Consider the following 21,715-nt stretch of genomic DNA (forward strand, 5'->3'; position numbering starts at 1 on the left):
AGCTTTTCTTTGGAGTTTTGTAAATTAGTTTTTTGTTGTTGGTGAAACTTTTCTCCCTGATCGAGCTCTCGAACAGCCGCGAGATGTTTGATTCTCACCGCCTGTGGTTTTATGCGGTTCTCATGATTTTATTTAGAAAGATATATGGTGCTTCGGCATAAGGCCGCTCCAGTTTTGACTACGTAATCAAATGGATATTTCTGAAATATAATATTGAGTTTACTTAAATCACTTACATACATTTCACATTCTGCTGGTCGGAAATTAAAGACGTTAGTATTTTGAGATTAAATTAATGTTTCCATTGTAATGTACAGAAATCTTGTATCTTTTTTATTACAGAGCAAGGAATTTATCAAGTTACTTTCCAAAAATATAATAATATTCATCCGAATTTGTAAATGTCGTCCACGCTATATACTATTTAATATTCCTTTTGCTGCGAAATTATTGCAATCGGGAACATTAAATAAAGTTTTAACTTCCGTTCAAATTATTTTCTGCAATTTAGGATATTTAGCTCGCTTGCTCTCGCATTCTTATCTCTTAGTTATTCCTTCCTATCCCTTTAGGAACAACCATTAAAACTTTGGCAAGCTCTGAGTTCCTCTCAAGACTAAACCACAACTCGTCAGCCACAATAAAGTTCAGTATGTAATTGAACATTGTATGTTGTATAGCCTTCATATTTTATACAAGCTCATTTTCAGGGAATAATATGCTTGATCCAAATAGACATCACTATAATAATAATAATAATAATAATAATAATAATAATAATAATAATAATAATAATAATAATAATAGGAACACTAGGCACGATCCCAAGATCTCTGAAAAGGAATCTGGAAAAACTAGATGCCGAAGTAGCTCCAGGACTCATGCAGAAAAGTGTGCTACTAGAAACAGCGCACACAGTGAGAAAAGTGATGGACTCCTAAGGAGGCAGGATGCAACCCGGAACCCCACACTATAAAAACCGCCCAGTCGAATAGGATGACTATGATGGACAATAATAATAATAACATCGTTCAAGTCTTGCACATAAAATAAAAAGAAATGCCTCTATAATCGGGCAATTAACGAAGATACATATGCCGATTGCATCAGCGGAATAATTTTTTTTTTCTTTAAGTGGCAGGTCGTGAGGAATGAGGACCGGTAGTGTTTAATCATTTAATTATGGAGCTGTTATTTGCCTTGATGGCTGGGGTATCTATGTCGTTCCATTTTGCCAGCCGGAGAACTCGATCGTTTGCATTGTAAATGTGCACTGAAAGAATGTTGCTAAGCTTTAGGAGGTACCGTACTGTGGTATTCCAGTCTCGAGTGTGTTCTGCTTGATATGATTCGTTTATTTATCTTCTGCTTTACTATTCTCGTTCTCTTTTCTCACATATAATATAAATTAAATGTTGCTTTAATTTTCTGTATATATCCGAGGTTTCTCTCTCTCTCTCTCTCTCTCTCTCTCTCTCTCTCTCTCTCTCTCTCTCTCTCTCTCTCTCTCTCTATATATATATATATATATATATATATATATATATTTATTTGTGGAATGTTTTGTTTTGTCATTAGTGTTAAATTAGCTACCCCATTTTTTATTTTGGCAATCAGGTTTTGATTATACTAGGTAGGATTGACGCAGAAAACTAACTGTGTGTTACTTTAATTTTCAAGGTCAGATTCCACATCAATCTATGATGCCACACTATACAGTATTCTTCATGGAGTACTTTATTAGAACAATGTAAATCAGTTATAAAATTGGCATGTTACTTCCATATACCCATCTCATGGCTCAAGTGTACTATTCATATCTATGACTTAAAAAAACCGACTTATTGATTTCCCTTTATCAATACCAATGCTAAAATGGTAGAATCCCAGCATCAAACAGAATTATTGATTTCCATTTATCAATACCAATGCTAAAGCATAATCTCAGCATCAGTGCATAATTACAATGTGTTTGTAAATTATTATTCTTATTATTTTTTTTATTATTCAGTTATTGTTTTAATAATTGGTTCGACGAGAACAATGCTTTAATGCTAAAGGCATCTATACCCAAATAACTTGCGTTCACTGAATGATGACTAGCGTGTCTGCTCACGTACAGAAATATTCAAGCTTATCAGATCTCTATGTCTTGAAAGACGCTGACTCGTTCAATTTTGTCGTCGTTCAAATAATTTTGGACGGTTGGATTAGTTTCGACATTTATTGGTACCTTCTCTCTCTCTCTCTCTCTCTCTCTCTCAGTTAATTAATAAGTGAAAGGGCAGTTTTCCTTTTTTGAATCAAAAGACCTTTTCTTCAAAGACCACTTCATAATTTTCACTGACATCGAGCAACATGAAGAGCAAGTAACGTATTTCATTTTCCAAGGTCATTTGTGGCAACAATTGTTTTCATTAAAATTTTTTGGCTCTTTCCTTAATTAACATACAATTATTTTTACCATTGTCTCTTTCACTAACATTTTAGTTTATGTCACTGACATAGCATCCCTACGGAGGACAATAAAACGAATAAAATGAAATAAAACGAAACAACATGAGCAGTCACATCCAGCAATTTCAAAGCATCGTTCTTCAATGTCCTCTTCCTATTTTTTTTTTTTCCTTGCCAGCTCTTCCTCGGAGAATCCTTTATTCCCTTTCCAATTAAATGAACAAAGGTGACATTGTTAAATGACCGAAGGCGTTATCAAGCATATAGATATTTCATCCGTGGACACCTACGTATGTATAAATGCATAATCCAATTAGGAAGCGGGATGCCTCGCCAGCAGATGAAAGAGACGTGCCGAGAGATAAAATGGAATGGGAAATAAATATTAATATGAAGGACATCGAGGGTTGTCACCAAGAATAGTGGCGGATGGAACGGACCGTCTCCTTCTCTCTCCTGTTGCAGAGCTCTCTCTCTCTCTCTCTCTCTCTCTCTCTCTCTCTCTCTCTCTCTCTCTCTCTCTCTCCTTTCCCCTTTGTTCTTTTCCATATCCATTTAATGGTCAAAGTGTTTCTCTCTCTCTCTCTCTCTCTCTCTCTCTCTCTCTCTCTCTCTCTCTCTTCTCCTCTTGGTTCTTTCCATATATCCATTTAATGATCAAAGTATTTCTCTCTCTCTCTCTCTCTCTCTCTCTCTCTCTCTCTCTCTCTCTCTCTCTCATTTGTCTCCAAGGAATATCGTTGTTCTCTCTCTATCTCTAGTAATATCAGATTCTATGACTTTAACGTTGTTTCTCTAGTAATATCTTCTATGACTTTTATGTCTTCTCTCTCTCTCTCTCTCTCTCTCTCTCTCTCTCTCTCTCTCTCTCTCTCTCTCATTGTGATCTTTACTGATCCATAAATACGGACCCACAAAGAAAATGAAAACAAAAATATCTTCGTTTTTTACATAAAAATAAAATAAAATCAGTTTTGATTATTGTGATATTACTGTTCTCCCAAATATGTAATTATTTCGCTTCAGTAATAATACAGTAACTATTCTAATCGCACAGAATCCTGCAAAGGTTCATTGCACAGGAAAATAAACCCTGTATTAGGCGAATATTCATTTCAGTGATACAAAACAACAAGGCGATAAAAGCGGAATGAATAATTAAGCCTCACGTAATTCTCGCTTTAACATCATTGCGTGTTGAAGAATATCAGCTCTGAATTTTAGAGAACGCACCTAATTGCACCTGAAACACTCTCTCCTAATTACTTTTTGTTGGGCCGTTATTATGGCTGGGTCAATGCTAATGCACTGTTTCAGGTAATATACCTCTTTGCTTAAATAAAGAATTGAACACACGCACATATATATATATATATATATATATATATATATATATATATATATATATATATATATATATATATATATATATATATATATATATATATATATATATATATATATATATATATATAAAAAATTTAAAGAAATATAGTGCAGTCTAGGATATTTAAAAAAACACACAGCAAGAAATATGTAAATTTAATGGGGACTTTTTACTATGCAGGTAATTGGACTAAGGCATACTTTATGGGATAATTTGCAATGTTTGTCATCGCACATAGTGGACAAAAAGCGATAATTCATGGCCTGACATTTATTTATGGATTTGAATCATCAGAATAACAGTTATATATATATATATATATATATAATTATATATATATATATATATATATATATATATATATATATGTATATATATAGATATATAGATATATATATATATATTATGAATATATATATATATATTATTTCAGAATAATATAAACGTATATATAGATTATATATATATAGAATCGAATAGTTATATATATATATATATATATATATATATATATATATATATATATATATATATATATATATAAATAACTGTTCGATTCCATTTATATATACGTATGTATACATGTTTAGTTATTCTGAAAAAAGTGTTGATTCATGAATCCATAAATAAATGTCAGGTCATGAATGAATTGCGGTTTTGTCCACTATGTGCGATGACAAACATTGCAAATCTGCGTTTATTACCAATTATCCCACAAAGTATGCCTTAGCCCAATTACCTGCATAGTAGAAAGTCCCTGTTAAATTTACAGATTTCTTGGTGTTTTTTTTTTTTTATAAATATCCTAGATTGCACTATATTTCTTTAGTGTGAATTTTGGAGAATTGCTTGCTCACAACACGCATCATAATGAAAGTAAAATTAAGAATATGTGCTCGATTTTTGTAGTGTCAGCGGCGATTAGGCAGTGGAGAATGAGAAGGAAGGCAACAACGAGATTCTTAAATGAAACCATAAACTTAGTCATCTCAATAAATCTTTGTTACAATTTATCGAAGACCTTTTGCTGAAAGGCTTGGATGCTCCCAGTTTTCGAGAAATAGCTAAGACCGTGATTCATATACAAGCATTAAGCTAGAAACGTCCTTTAATATCCAATCCGCTCTACTTCGGAAATAATATATTTTCATATATGTTGTCTGAAGGGGAATTTTTTTAGTTGATAATAAGTTCGTCGTCTCGTGGGCTTGAGCCACCGAAGACAAGAACTCAGGACTACAGTGACACCTTAAACGACATGGCCATCAAGTGTGTGTGTGTTTGTGTGTCTGAGTCACTTATAAGAAAGAGTGCAGTATTCCCAAATGTTAAGGCACAAATGTCGTTTTATTATCGAATTCAGTATACCTCGGTCGCCTGTTCATAGTTGTTCCATACCCAAAGGCACAGGTTAGGATCCTCGCCGAGGCAGAAGCACTTACCAATCATAATTCCCTGTTGGATGTAAGTTAGTCTGAATTTGATGTTAAACGGTATTTTGGCCTCCTTATATTTGATGGAATTCTGTTTTAACAGAAAAATTTCACAGTCATATGTATATGTATATATATATATATATATATATATATATATATATATATATATATATATATATATATATATATATATATGTGTGTGTGTGTGTGTGTGTGTGTACATATGACTGTGAAATTTTTTCTGTTAAAACAGAATTCCATCAAACATAGTGAGGTCATAAAAATGCCAAAATGTAGAAAGTAAATGCTATATTTCAGAGACCAGTTGTCTCTCTCTTCAGGCTTGAAGAGAGACACAGTAGGTGTCTGAAATATAGCATTGTCTTTCTTCATTTTGGCATTTTTATGGGTTCCTTGTATTTGATATATATAAACACATATATATGTATATTTTATATATATATATATATATATATATATATATATATATATATATATATATATATATATATATATATATATATATATATATATATATATATATATATTATACACACACACAAATGTACACCACAGCATTTCCAAATGAAATTACAGTGGAAAGGGCTGAAGTGAATAAAGAGCACGTAATTCTATAATTCTTGTCGTCCTATTCACTTCCCACCCTATCTTTATAAAGCTGCCTCGGTTCCCGGGACTACCTGTTGGATATGGGTTGAACATGTAGCATTTAATTAAAAGATAAACTTGTGCAATGAATAACTGAGTTTGGCGTCCGTTTTGGATTGTTATTTGGAGAATTTCATTTCATTTCTCTCTCTTTTTTTTCGTGCACTTGTCCCGTCGCTATTCTGAATTTTGTTATTCTTTTTTTTTTTTTTTTTTTTTTTTTCGTCGGGTTTGTCATGGGTGGATATACAATGTTACGGTAAAAAACGTGTTTTATTTTTAGGATCGGTCTGGAAAATTCCCGAATATTTTGCTACCAATACCAGTGTTATTCCCTGGGCTCTACTTTATGTCAGAAATGTTTCAGTTTTGAAAATGACAGAAACATGAGACAACTCCGCAGTATTCCTAGCTGTTATGTCTATAGTATCAAAAATCTCTTTTGCACCAAACGGCATGCGTGTTGTAAATACTTTGTGAGAGAAGCTCACCTCAATTCTATTAGCCCAGAAGTAAATGCCATGAGTGGTTTCAAATAGTCATATAGCAAAAATGAAAATACATAGTTTTGATCCATGACCTCAACGCGTTCGAAATCTCTTTCGCTGTAGCACTGAGTTTTGAATAAGCTTTTTTGAGTAGGAATTAATTAGATATGAAGTTGACAAGTTAACTAGATACCAAAGAACAAATTTAAACAAGAAAGTTAGTCTACATTCACCGAACGGGGGGACGAAATCGACTATAGCTTCAAAGATGTCTTTGTGAGGCAATCTTCTCAATAGGATTTTTTTTTTTTTTTTTTGAGAATTTAGTAAGTGAGGAAATGTCAAGGTGACAGATTTTCGAAAGATTATTGTAGATGGCTATCTGTTTCTGTGGCCTTTTTATTTATGAAAATCGCAATAATTCCTGGATGAAATTTTCTCAAAGTTTGTCTTATAAGTCCAAGGCCGACCCACAGAACTCTTACCGCTTAAAAGCTTTGTAAGAGTGTTATATTTCTAATGTATTTATTTAACACTGATAAATTATGATAGTAATTTTCATGCTTATACCTTAACTCAGTTTCACTTTCTAATATTCAAAGATAGAATTGACAAAACATAGCAAAGTATTTATTGAGTATGCACTCGTGTGAGATAGAAAATAATGACACCAGCTTCTCTGCAATCTGATATCTACAACGTGAGGATCTTTGCTCCATCATGAGAGCGAAATGATTGCTTGGAAATATGATACTGTTAGTAATAATCAGACTCATATTTTACCTGGTGGAAATTCTTGCATCTTATGAGTATCATTAGTATTTCTTGTCTTGACATCTTTGCCATACAGGTGGATAGGAACAGTTTGTAATGTTATCTAATAAGAGTGACCTAGTATACTTTTAAAGTTGCATACGTATTTGTATGTCTAAATACAATATTTCTGCGTCGCGACAATTTTCGCTTATGATAAATGGCTTAATGGAAGCTTCGCATAATTTGGAAATGATATTTGTGACCATGATTAATGAAAGGAATTTTTCAAAGGCATTTGCTAGAAATATTATTATTCATTTTTACTGGGAACCATTTGGTAGACAAACAGAATTGGGAAGGTAAGAGATAAAGATCTAAAAGTCATGTACACGTATAGACACACAACTAAGCAAACACATATGTGTTGGACGAATATACCTAATGTTTCACACTACAGTACTCATTAAATATGCTAAGTTCCTCGTTGGATGAGTCGGTAGAGTTCTCGGCTAGCACTCTGCTGGGCCCGAGTTCGAGTCTCCGGCCGGCCAGTGAAGAATTAGAAGAATTTATTTCTGGTGATAGAAATTCATTTCTCGGTATAATGTGGTTCGGATTCCACAGTAAGCTGTAGGTCCCGTTGCTAAGTAACCAATTGGTTCTTAGCCACGTAAAATAAGTCTAATCCTTCGGGCCAGCCCTAGGAGAGCTGTTAATCAGCTCAGTGGTCTGGTTAAACCAAGGTATCTTAACTTATTAAATATGCTACGGCATTATTAAAAGTAATGACCTGATCTCTTTCGAATTTCATTCCTCTGGGCACCGGAAAAGATACACCATTTGTACTGATATAATAGGCTAACAGACTTTCCGGAAAACCATTTTGGATATTCTGCTGCAACCTCTGTTATTTCGCGAGGAAACAAATATATCTGCTGTATTTTCATGCAATAATTCAAAAACTGAATATGGACTTTGAAAATGTCCTGCCTGGTTTTCTACCAACTTGCCATTCCGCCATCTGGAGTTTTACTAACCTGGGGCGGCTGGAGATTTTCAGTATCTAATAACAAAAGAACTAATTCCACAAATCAAGATCGGTGCACTGAAGCTAAAGACTTCAGATACTCTTTCTTAAAACAATCAGATTTCACAGAACGTCCCAATAAATAACGGGACTTATAAATTTTTAGATACCTCTGCTGCTATTGTGCTGAAAATGAACATTGTTATGCTTTTGTTCCAGCCGATTCAATTCAAATTTGCACGAAGATAAACGTTCTTTTAGGTACAGATCTCTCTCTCTCTCTCTCTCTCTCTCTCTCTCTCTCTCTCTCTCTCTCTCTCTCTCTCTCTAATGATATTTCGGTACGTCTTATAAGTAAATTTACTTTTACTGGTGTAACCGCCCCTACCTCGAGCCGGGATCATAATATGGCGAGATAGAAAATCTGACAAGGTAAACACTTTAGCCCAGCGGGGTAGATGCCGATTAATAATGCAGGAGTTTTCTTTCTGCCTCGTTCCGTATATTTCCTTCTTTCCTCATCTGTCCTCTAATGCTATTTTTTTTTTTTTTTCATTTCGTATTTTTTATTCTTGTGAAGTATGAGCCTTGACTTTTCTTTTTCATTTACATCATTAATCTCCGTTTTATGTAAGAAGCTGTCATTCTTATTTAGATCTTCGGTATATTTTGATGATGATATATGACTCTCTCTCTCTCTCTCTCTCTCTCTCTCTCTCTCTCTCTCTCTCTCTCTCTCTCTCTCTCTCTCTCTCTCTGCCACAGCCGTCCTCCAGTATATTCATTGCACATACGCAGCTACATACACATACGTAATTGTAATTGCACACACACACACACACACACACACACATACATATATATATATATATATATATATATATATATATATATGTGTGTGTGTGTATATATGTGTATATATATATATATATATATATATATATATATATATATATATATGTGTGTGTGTGTGTGTGTGTGATTTTGTAGCCAACTAAAGTGCGTTCAGTGTTATGAAGGGCAAGCTGACATAAGGGAAGCCGTGGTAATTGTTATGCGCGTGTAATGTTTATGACTTGGTGTCGGTTTTCATGAAATTGTGCCCAACTCACGCACATACACACACGCATATATATATATATATATATATATATATATATATATATATATATATATATATATGTGTGTGTGTGTGTGTGTGTGTGTGTGTGTGTGTGTGTGTGTGTGTGTGTGGGAAGACCATGAAAACCGCCATCAAGCCGTCAGCATTTCACGCACATAACAATTACCACCACTTCCCTAATGTCATTTTTTACTCCACATCACCGAGCGCCGTTTAGTCTGGTGCCAAATCATACCCCATGAAACCGTACGAGGAACATCCTGCCGGCCTGAAGTGTGGAGGAGCTCTTCGTGAACGACCTTGATAGTTTCTAAAACGAAATAAGGAAATGAGGAGAAGGGAAGAAGAAGTGTGAGCAACACAGCCGCCGGAGTTTCAGTTTGCGAAACAGATATAATACTATTTGTCGCGGCGTTTGTAGCGGATGCAGCAGCAATGAGGGTTAAACGAAAGCGGCGTTTTGTGGGAAGCGGTACTTGATTTACTTTAGCTCTTTGCTGTTTTTGCTGCGTGTTGGTGCTGCTGTAATGGGGGTGGTGTCACTTTTCGTCTGAAGTCTTCATTTTAGGGGGTAATTCTACTTTTTTGACTCTTGGGTGTTTACATAACTGGATGAAGGTTGTTGCTGTTTACAAAGTGAATTTTAATGGCGTTGTTTTTGTTAGATTTTATCTTTGTGGTGGGAAGTTTAGGTTGGCTGGTGTTATTCTATTTAACCAGACACATCATGGTTGTTTTTCACTATAAATATATTTATTTTTTATTTTTAAGTACTTGTGATGTTTCTTCTTGTTTTTGTTGTTGTTATTCCTGTTTAGTATCATTGTTTTCATGTGGTTTTTCTCATCCTCTTTTATATATCAGAATTTTTCCCATTATTAAAATGAGGAACGTTTGAGAATGGTAGGATATTATAATATATTATGTACCATACTCTCACGGGAAAAGTATCTAAGAAAAAAGAAAAATATAAATATGAGAGTAGCAAGAAAAGTCCCATACACACACACACACGTTGATAGTTATCGTCGGTGGTTCAAAGTCCGTCAGGTGACTATTATTAAAAATCACCTTTGGTATTATTTTCAAGGTAGAGCGGATTGGATATTAAATGACATTTGAAGCTTAATGCTTGGGTTAAAAAAAAAAAGTCACGATATATATATATATATATATATATATATATATATATATATATATATATATATATATATATATATATATATATATATATATATATATATATATATATATATATATATATATATATATATATATATATATATATATATATATGTATATATATGAATGTGTACATGTTCATTTTTAATGTTACTGACTAAAGCCTCATTTACAGAGTCGCGTGGTTTCAGTGTTCGTTGCATCCACTTTACCCATGTAGGCTATACTTTGTTCCAGAGCGTAAGTCACGCGTCACCCGTCAATTAACATACTTGTCAAGATTGGTTCTCCCCCTCTCTCTCTCTCTCTCTCTCTCTCTCTCTCTCTCTCTCTCTCTCTCTCTCTCTCTCCGCTGAAAATTCAACACGCAACTTTTGGGAGGTTCCTCATAACAGTTAATTGTCTCGGTTGAATAGTTCTCTTGTTGTTCTTGTCCCATTCGGGATCAACAAAACTTACGGATCTGATATCTTTCTTGCGGGATTAAAATTGAGTTAAAAGTTCTCTAACTAGAGATTGGAAGTGGGTTCTCGTCTTTTTAAAAAGTGACATTAAATTTTCATCTTTCTAAAAAGTAACATTAAATTTGTCTGTTTACATAATGGACTTCATGACAACATTGTTTTGCTAAAAATTTCTTTTATAATTTCAATAAAAACTGCACGCCACAGATGGTACCACATGCAATGTACTTGAAATCTTGAGAAGTATTTTCAAACGATAATATATATTTTATTATATATATATATATATATATATATATATATATATATATATATATATATATATATATATATATATATATATATATACACACACACACACACACTATATATATATATATATATATATATATATATATATATATATATATATATATATATATATATGTATATCAAAGTCGATTCCTTTAAACCCGATATATATTATTGTATTTCAATGTATGTGTGGACCATGTGTTTTATATAAATTAAAAGAAAACAGAATAAAATAGACTATTTTAAAAACATAAAAAGAAATTTTTAGATAACAGTGTGTGCTGAATGTCACTCAGCATTTGCCTTCACACTTTTGGTAATCATTGTTCCTTTCTGTTATGTTTCTTTTTATACTTTCTTTTTCTAGTTTTTAAAATTGAGTGTATTTTCATGTTTTTCTTTTTAATTTATAGCTTTTGAAAATGGGACACATGGTCCTGAAACGTCAGCATAATAAAGTACATTGAAAGGAAATACAAGGAATTCTCCTTCTCCTAACTCGATGCTATATATATATATATATATATATATATATATATATATATATATATATATATATATATATATATATGTGTGTGTGTGTGTGTGTGTGTGTGTGTGTGTGTATACAATATATATGTGTGTGTATGTATACATACAGAAGCGAATGTCTTTATTCTGGTCTGTAATATAACAACAGAACGAAGGTGAATATAATTAAACCATGGTAGGTAATCGTTTTTCTGGAAAGCAGTTCGACTAGAGGAAACCTCCTCGTAAAGATTAATATAAAAATTGTGTTTATTATTATAATTTTTCCACGCTTCATGGAACAATACATTTGACTGCAAAGCCGTGGTCCCAATTAGAAGTCACTACCGAAATAAGAATTGTGTGTTGACTGCCCGAATGATGTTCAATGATATTCTAGTAAATTCGCCAAATATCTTTTCTCCAATGGAATATTATGCTATGAAGTTGATGATAACAAATATCTGTATACGTATATATATATAATATAATATATATATATATATATATATATATATATATATATATATATATATATATATATATATATATATATATATATATATATATATATATATATATATATATATATATATATATATACGCATATTATATACTAAATCTTTTTCTTTTTCTTGACAAACCATTCACAAACGTCTGTGCTTCGAGGTACATTAAATAAACCAATAATGTGATATACCTTTAATGAACTGCCCAACATAATATCCATTAATTTCAGAAAATATCTTTGTATGGGACTCTCTTGCAGCACCGTTCTCTTCGTTTTGATAGTTGCCAATCCATCCCATAGCCTATGGGTTTTCCTATCCTACGTACCCCATCTCCAACACTCGTGTACACGGAACAAAAAAAAAAAAAAATGAGAAACCTAAAAAACGTATTGCCGCCACTTACAACATCCAGAGATCCATTACGCTTCCACCCGACTTTCAATTGAAGCAAAACAAACGAAGCCTTTCAAGCGCACCGATCACCAAACTCGCCAGAAGATATCAATGTCCCTGTTTGCCCATTGAGTCAACACTACTCTCCCCTGCTCCGTCTCTCTCCCCGCGCCGTTACTTTCGGCTTTCTCTGGTCAGTGCGACTCTGTTTATTCGGTCTGTCCGGTGTACTCCACTCGTGTGGCAGCCTCAGATCAAAGTGGGGGAAAAGCGAAAGGAGAAGAAAAAGTCGGAGATTGAGTAGGGGCCGGAGAGATGAGATCTCTACGAGAAGAAAGAAAAGTAGGAAGGTCATTAATAGGAAATTAGAAAGAAAAAGAAAAGATCTGCAGTACCGGTGGCGAGTGGAGTAGGGGATATAAATGAGATGCCAGAACCCCCAGTTCTCTCTCTCTCTCTCTCTCTCTCTCTCTCTCTCTCTCTCTCTCTCTTCTCTCTCTCTCTTGTTTTCGTTTTTAGGCTCTCGAGAAAAAGTAGCGTTGCTTTCCATTTCGATTTTTGTCGCTTCCCCCTTCCCTCAGATCTCTCGTGTAGTCTTAATATTTGTCACGATGGAAGGGCTGAAGTTTATATACCGTCCCGGGTGGCACTGCGGCATTCCTTGACGTTATAGAATCCCCTCGGGAGTATTTGATACCACTTGATTTAATCCTCCGAGGGGGATTTGATTTCTGCTGGAACGAATCAGCTAGAGGCTTCCCTATCACCTCAGGGATTCATCTCCCCTTCGATGCTGAGATTACCTGACGTCCTCCAGCTCATCCCCTCCCTCCCTCCCTCCAACAACCCTCCACCCCTCCCACGCCCCAACCCCCACCCCCAAAAGGGCTCGGCTCTGATTCAATTTCACCAGATCTTGATCCTTTCTAACAGCGAGTCAGGCCCGTCAAGATGGCTGGATCTTTCTGAAAGGGGGACTTGATGGCCCCTATCTGTCATTATCTGTATTTATTTGGTCGGAATTCTCTCGATGGGGTCCTTCGGGTATCCGAAAATCATCTTTGCCCAACAAGCCTCGTAGTGCTTTTGGAATTAGAAGTTGTTCATATAAATACAATAAAAAACGTTATTTTGTTTTTCTCTGTTTATTTCTCTCTAAGTTCCGGCTTATATTTAAACATTGTTTATACCAACTTCAATAACACATTGAAGGAACGCCATGCTGTCTTTTAATAATTCTTTTCCTGTATTGGTAAGTTTGATATGAAGATGTATTCACTGACTGTCTATGTGTTTAAAAACACTCCGACATACACACACCAATGTGTTTAAAGCAGAATAATGTTGGTTATGAGCAGTTGGAAGGTATAAACTGTTCAGAAGTCTTAGGGATATGTCCGTTTTGAAATATTATCTTTCACAGCCACATTATTCAATTTTTGTTTTTGTTAGTGATATTTCAGGTAGACACCAAACAACCCTTTCTTTCAAAATGTTTTATGTTTAATATATTAGAACTTTTTGTGTCCCTAAGACATTGGGTCATTCAAGGAGCCCTGTGGTCAGTATTTTCCGCCCTTAAGTTCTATACCGGTATCCTCTGTATCCGTGCCTTTCATAGGCCTGGGGATGACGTCATTCTTAGGTGATATTCCATAGCCTAGATTCTTTCATTTATTTATTTATTTATTTATTTATTTATTTATTTTGATTTTTCTGTCTGTCTTTCTTACTCCAAAAATCCGTTTTCTGTTCAATACAATACTGCTTTTTTCTAAATTCATCGCCTTCTGGACTGTTCTACAAGACGAACACAAATGATTAGTAGTTAATAGTATATTGTCTCATAAACGTAAGAATTGACTCATGTTGCACTGAAGAAGCACCTCTGATAAAACGATGTAGGGACTTATTAAATAGATTATCATGTAAAGCACATATTTCCTGTCAGAACTTGCGCTTACGAAACCTTTTGTAAAACATCCAAGCCGGCTTCTGTGATTAAATGTGCAACAGCCTTCCAGAGGACGTCGTGCAATTGGATCTTGAGAAGTTCAAGAGAAGATGCAATACATTGCTACCCTAATGCCGTTCTGCTTGCATTTTAATACTTTTTTTATCTGTTTATCTATGTATTAATTTATTATTTTTTTATAAGTTGGCTCTCCTCTTTCTGTATTTCAATTTACTTCTTCCTAAGAATTCTTCCTAATGAACACCATATTCTTTGGAAGCTTGAATTTCAAGTCAATTGCCCCCACCCCGCTTGTTCCATATGAATAGGTTTCATCTACTGAATAATAATAATAATAATAATAATAATAATAATAATAATAATAATAATAATAATAATAACCCTTCACTGGAAAGGGCAAAGAATATTTCACTGAACGACATGGCTGAAAGAAATTGGTGATCATAGATTAAAGGCTGCTCATTCAGGCATGATTTCTTTCCCCGAGACACGAAATGAATCGACATTGGCACGTAATTGTATTTTAGAATTTTGAAAGTTACCAACAAGGAAAAGACCATTGCATTTAGCGACAGTTTTAAGACTCCAGGACAAGGTTGCACATTTATGCCTAAATTTATAGATTGCTGAATGTTTTTACTTTTCTATGCTTATGTTTTTTAACTGGCTAAATTGCCAGCTGAGGAACGCTTTCCATGAGTAAATTGCAAGTAATTTGAAATTGCGCTTAATCTCCACCACTCTTGCTAGTTACTTTATTCTGCTTCAAGAGGTATACAGCTGTGCATGGCTGCAAGGAGAAGTGGAATCGTGATGAAAACAGGACTATGCGAAGGCTTCTGTTGAGAAAAACATATCTTTTGTTTGTGCGAGTGCGCATGTGCATCCATGGACACATACGCGCGCACGCACACCAATTAAATTTGCACTGACAGTATGCCCATTGTTGCCCATGCTTAAAGGTCATTGTTATATATATATATATATATATATATATATATATATATATATATATATATATATATATATATATATATATATATATATATATATATATATATATATATATATATGTGTGTGTGTGTGTGTGTGTATACAAGTGTATTTTATTTATGCATGTATGTGCGTGTGCAGGCGTGCATGCGCGCTTGTGTGGCGTGGAACGAATGAGAAAAGAAGCAAAAAGATAAGTCGAATAAAAAAAAAAAGAGAAGCATTAGCACGCGTGAGACACAAAAGCGCTTCTTATAATGGTGACCCTCGCTAGTTTAGCGGGCCATTAGCCATTTGGAGTAATTTACGGCAAGTTTTTCATAGCTTTCACACTTGGGATTCTCTGCTAATTATTCAATTTTTTTCCCCAGTGTCACTAATAAAAAAATCATACGAACGTTCCTTGAAAACTCGTGGTTTTATTTCTTTCTGAGACTCATACATATCATTTTGAGAATATACTTTCTTACGGTTTGATATACAGTCGTTCCAGAATTAGGGGAATTAAGGACACGTGTTCGCGGTTTTTATCACCCCTTTAGACTTTCTTAAGTGGGAGCTGTTCTATTTATACTTTATGAAGTATTTATCGTAGTGCACTTACTACTATTTTTTTTTATATTTATTGTACACAAGGTACAAGAGAAAGCACGTGTGCACACATAGATACAGACATACTGTACATACACATGCATCATTTATAAATATACGTGTGTGTGTGTTGGTATGTGTATGTATGTGTATATATATACATATGTATGTATATGTATGCGTATGTGTTATACGTATATGTATATATATATATATATATATATATATATATATATATATATATATATATATATATATGTATATATATATATATATATGTGTGTGTGTGTATATATATGTATATATATATATAAAATATATATCATATATTATATATATGCATACTTACATGCATACACTCATACATATCATTTTGAGGATATACTTTCTTACGGTTTGATTCACAGTCGTTTCAGAATTAGAGGAATTTAAGGAGACATGTTCACGGTTTCTATTGCCCTTTTAGACTTTCCTGAGTTGGCGCTGTATCTATTCATAGGTGATGAAGCATTTTCCTTCCTGTATTTGGTTCTGTCTCTTTTTTTATTTTTACTGTACACGAGTCACAAGGAAAAGAACGCCGGTCTGCGCATACTCACATACATACATACATACGTAAATACATACCTGCATATATATATGTATATATATAATTATATATATATAATTATGTGTGTATATCTATATATATATATATATATATATATATATATATATATATATATATATATATATATATATATATATATATATATATATATATATATATATATATATAGGTAGATAGATAGATATATGCAAAAGACCAGATTAATTACATTACTCTTGTACTCTATAGACCTATTTGTCTATAGTTACATTTATTGTACTGGAATCGTTTTCGTGTTCATTGGAACTAAGAGAAAAAAGACCATATTTCCATTTTAAGCAATATTTACAGTCAGTCAGACATGACCGAACTAAGGCAAGTATACAGTACATGCTGTTATAAATGTTATGAATATACAATTTGTACAAGAACAACGAAACTGAAAAATTATTCCAGTTTTCTCGTCACTTTTGACGAATTGGCCTCTTTTAATAATAATAATAATAATAATAATAATAATAATAATAATAATAATAATAATAATAATAATAATAGTATCCTTTATTTCAGCTCAGAGCCATACATAGGGAATAAAGAAATCGGAGGCAACAAAATACAAACAGTTTGGATAAACCAAATAAAAAAAAATAGTGACTGGGCTATACGCAGATAGTTGCTGAAATAATAGTTATATTAGTGTTCATAATTAATAATAATGAAATAGCAGTAATAATCAAATTATTGATAACAATGATAAAAGCAGTAGCATGCAATTCATTTTCAGCCAGAGACCTTAGGGTAATACAGATTTCGGGTATAGAATGTCTAAGTTCGAAAATTGTAAAAAGGAAATACGAAATATAACCAGGAAGAAATGTCAGTGCAACGTTCTGTCAGTTTGCGAGGTTTAACGATTTCGTTGTAGGAAATCGCGATTACCTGGCAACTGTTTGTTAAAAGGTAATACACCCTTGAGTTTACGCTCCTTGTCTTCTTGGGCCGTTGTTGACGTTGGGAGGGACTGCAGGTCAAATGGTTAAGAATTCAGCGGCACGGTGAACTGGAGTGTGGAATCGAGCTGTCTTTGTCTGTTGTCTTGTGGCGTTTCTGTGTTTTGAAGTTTTGACTTTCCTTGTGCGTGTCTGCTCACTTGCTTCAACAATGGGAAGTCTATATCTCTGCGATGTTCGTCTGGCTTGGTCAGCCGTCGTTTTGGGTGAGTTTTCCAGTGTTTTGTTTTCATATGTTTTCCTTTGTCTGCTGTTTTCTTTCGGTTTCAAATGCATTTCGTTGTAAGTTGTTTCAGTGCATTTCATTAAACGTTGATTTTCGTTTAGCGATAACGTCTACCTTGTCTTTTAAGTTTTTAAATCGCATGATTCTTTAACCATTTTTTTAGCCTGGTTCTTTGTTTTTTCAGATTCACTGAGGTGAAGACGAGGATACTACATCACGAGGAGCTTGGTAACTATATCGTTGTCAATGGTAAGTATCTTTACTTTTGTTTGCTTTTCAAAACCCCTTTGCAAGCTTAATATCCTCCCCCTTCAGGGGCGGAGCCCCTGATGTGGGGAGGATGCCACTAGCGACATACGGTAATTTATTTACCGTATGTTAGCGGTGGGGCTTGCATTTTTCTTTAACTACTTGTCCTATTTAAAACTATCTTAAGTCTTATTTAGTTTTTTAGATTTTGCTGAAATGTGGAATAGCTTTTGTGGTTATTTGTTAATGATCTTAGAGTAATTCTTTTAGCTAATATATTAAAGTTTTTAAACTTACTTGATACAGAATATTAAAGATTATCTTAGTTTTAATATTGTTGAAAACAGTGAATATTAAATATTCTTTTTTAAGTTTTTGAATTTTTTAAGTTTTTTTTCAAATTCAGTCTTTTAATTTTAATTATCTTTATTATGGAGGATAGTTTTTAGCTGTTTTTAGCTATTCCAAGTTAAGTTAAAGCTTAGGATTCCAAGTAAGTTAAAGCTTAGGGTTGACACTTCTTACGGAACACTATGCCTTGGCTCATGCCGTGTTTTGCTTTGCAGGCGTAGTATGAGGGAGTCATCAATGAACCAACGATTAATCACTTTGCGTGTTAAATATACGACCGGACATCAACGCCCATAGGGAGTATCAAATGAGCCAACGGCCATACTTGTTGCGTCCTGTTAAATATCCGACCGGACACCAGTGACCCCTGCCTACTGGTTTAGTGGTTTGACCGGAAGTGTGGAGTATCAAGACTATTACGCACGCCTTAAGATTTGTGGATGATTTTCTTGGTAATGATATGGAATCTTAAAAACAAATTTTAATATTCTTAGTATTTTATTTTCACCAGAAATGATATTTTCATCTTTCTCAACACTGAACCTGGAAATGAGTTTTGAGTTGGTTAATGCAAATGCATTCGCTTCATGGTATGATGAGTTAGAACTGTTTTAAAAAATGCCCGAGTTGATGAAATGCCCGAGTTGAAATGCCGTTACCCCAGTTATTTAAAGAAGTAACTTTAGATTGAAGTTTAGATTGAAGTTAGGAATTAAACCATTTTTGAAATGTTCCGAGTTGAAATGAACGATAAAAGGAAAATTGGCTTTGATGTAAGATTGGTTACTTTTAGTAATCTTACGATTTTTATAACGAATGTTGCCCAACCTGTTATTTAAAGAAGTAACTTTAGATTGGTTAGGAATTAAACCATTGTAGTGGGTGTTCTCGAGGTATTGAACGATAAAAGGAAAAACTTGGACTTTGATTCTAAGATGGTTAAATAAACAATGTAATCTTACGATTTTTATAACGAATTAACGAGGTATTGCAACAATCTGTGAAAACTCATATGGGCTGTTATGAGTGAAGCAAGTGCTTGAAATATCACTTCCAATAAGTAATGAAGCTGGAAGTCTATAGGCTAGCCATATATTAGAAGTTAAACTCTTAAGGACGAGTTCTATGCAGGTAAAATAAACAATGTGATCTTACGATTTTTATAACTAATTAACGAAGTATTGCAACAATGTGAAAACTCATATGGGCTGTTATGAGTGAAGCAACAGTGTTCTGAAATATCACTTAAAAGCACAATAAGTAATAAAGCTGGAAGTCTGTAGGCTAGCCATATATTAGAAGTTAAACTCTTAAGCACAGAGTTCTATGCAAGTAAAAGCACAGAGTTCTATGCAAGTAAAATAAACAATGTGTGAACAATAAAATTGGTTTTCGTTGGCAGTCTTCCCAAGGTAATAACGACTAAAACGGCCCGAAGACCGAAAGGTTTAAGCTACTTGGAAAAGAGAGAAACTAATTGGAGAACGATGTGTTTTAAGAAATCCATTTAGTTTCGGAGCGACATGCTCCCTCTACAGTGTGGAAGAGAAACCCCGACTGTAAGTCACTGAGTGACGTTTACAAATATATTTACATGCATTATCAGTAACCAATAAAACCTTGATTCATGTTTCGATAGTGACTTATGTTTTTCCTTTGAAATTAAAATATTTTATTAGTTATTGATGCTTAATGTATTTTTCACTTTGTCAAATTGACAATCGTACAGTGTGTGCCCTATGCCGGGCTAACCTGACTATGGAGCATATACTGGTGGAATGTCACTTTCAAAACACCAGTATATGCTCCGCTATCAAGATGGCCTGGCAATACACGCTGTAGGATTGTCGAGGTAACGAAGAGAATGAAAAAATAACGTCAGTAACTAATAAAACAGGATTATTTAAAGGGAAAACCCGTCAACCCCACCGAAACAGGAATTAGCCCGTTTTATTAGTTACTGATATTTCATGTATATTTATCACTGCGTAATCATCACTCATAACGAATTATAGATTCCAGACATCATTTGATTGGCGATGACGTAATTTAAATTTTGCGTGATAACTATGATTGATTTATTTGACTAAAACTGGCGTTACGGCTGTGATGTATTTAGGGGTAATAGTATTTTTAAAGGATAAAAATCTGTATAGTCAGATCTAAATTTTACTCCTTTAGCTATTTAAGATATTTTTTGTTTTAATTTTAGCTATGCGCATGCAGGATTAAGTTTGTAAAAACGTATTTATTGGAGTGTGTTAATCTTTGTAAATGTGTTTATTGGAATGTATTAATCTGTGCTGGTTTGTGTCATCGTGCACATGCTTATTTTCAATTGCAAATTTCAGTCAACATTGTTTCCAGTGCTGAATGACCACATGGGCCCCCATGGATTTCCTAAATATATTTGTTTTCCAGTTCGTCGTGTTTCTCAAGTTTCAAAGTACGAAACTAACCAGTTATCACTACGTAAATATTGGAGAATTTAAAAGCCACTCCGGTCTTTGTTTCAAAGAGATGGCAATTTTTTGTTGACATTTCCCATGCAGTGGAATCAATTTTGTTACCATATAAATTCGCTATGGCACTTAATTTTCTCAACGACGGTCAGACCTTTACGTAGAAGAAAATCTATCAGTTAGGTTGTTTTGTGAGGAAGGACTTCTTAACGGTATTGGAGGTTTGATAAATCAAGTACAGGGCCTTGAATGGCAAGTTAACGAGCAATATAAGAAAGTTGTAAGAATAATTTAGCGTAGAGAAACTTTAATTGTAAAATACAGAGTTGAAATAGGTACTAGTATAAGTGTTTTAGTACTCACGATACTTAGGATTCGGTGAACAAGCTGTCTAGCTAGGGTCGATTTTCTTGAACTCTTAACAATATACACTTGTGGTGATTCCCTTGTTCAGTTAACGGCGATGGATAATTCTCTCTCTCTCTCTCTCTCTCTCTCTCTCTCTCTCTCTCTCTCTCTCTCTCTCTCTCTCTCTCTCTCTCTCTCTCAAATGAGAGCATTGTCCACAGGG

General features: G+C 33.8%; 1 protein-coding gene and 1 long non-coding RNA gene across 4 annotated transcripts in view; one reads left to right on the forward strand and one right to left on the reverse strand.

The window, feature by feature from the left end:
• The window catches only part of LOC136854094 (protein amalgam-like), a 199,072-nt gene that overhangs the window by 96,717 nt on the left and 80,640 nt on the right, over positions 1-21,715 (reverse strand). The window lies entirely within an intron of this gene.
• Positions 17,885-19,171, forward strand: LOC136854095 (uncharacterized). Its single transcript, XR_010857623.1, has 3 exons — positions 17,885-18,062; positions 18,267-18,331; positions 18,898-19,171. It is a non-coding gene; the product is annotated as an uncharacterized lncRNA (long non-coding RNA).

Source organism: Macrobrachium rosenbergii, chromosome 28, assembly GCF_040412425.1.
Source record: "Macrobrachium rosenbergii isolate ZJJX-2024 chromosome 28, ASM4041242v1, whole genome shotgun sequence".
Lineage (NCBI taxonomy): Eukaryota > Metazoa > Arthropoda > Malacostraca > Decapoda > Palaemonidae > Macrobrachium > Macrobrachium rosenbergii.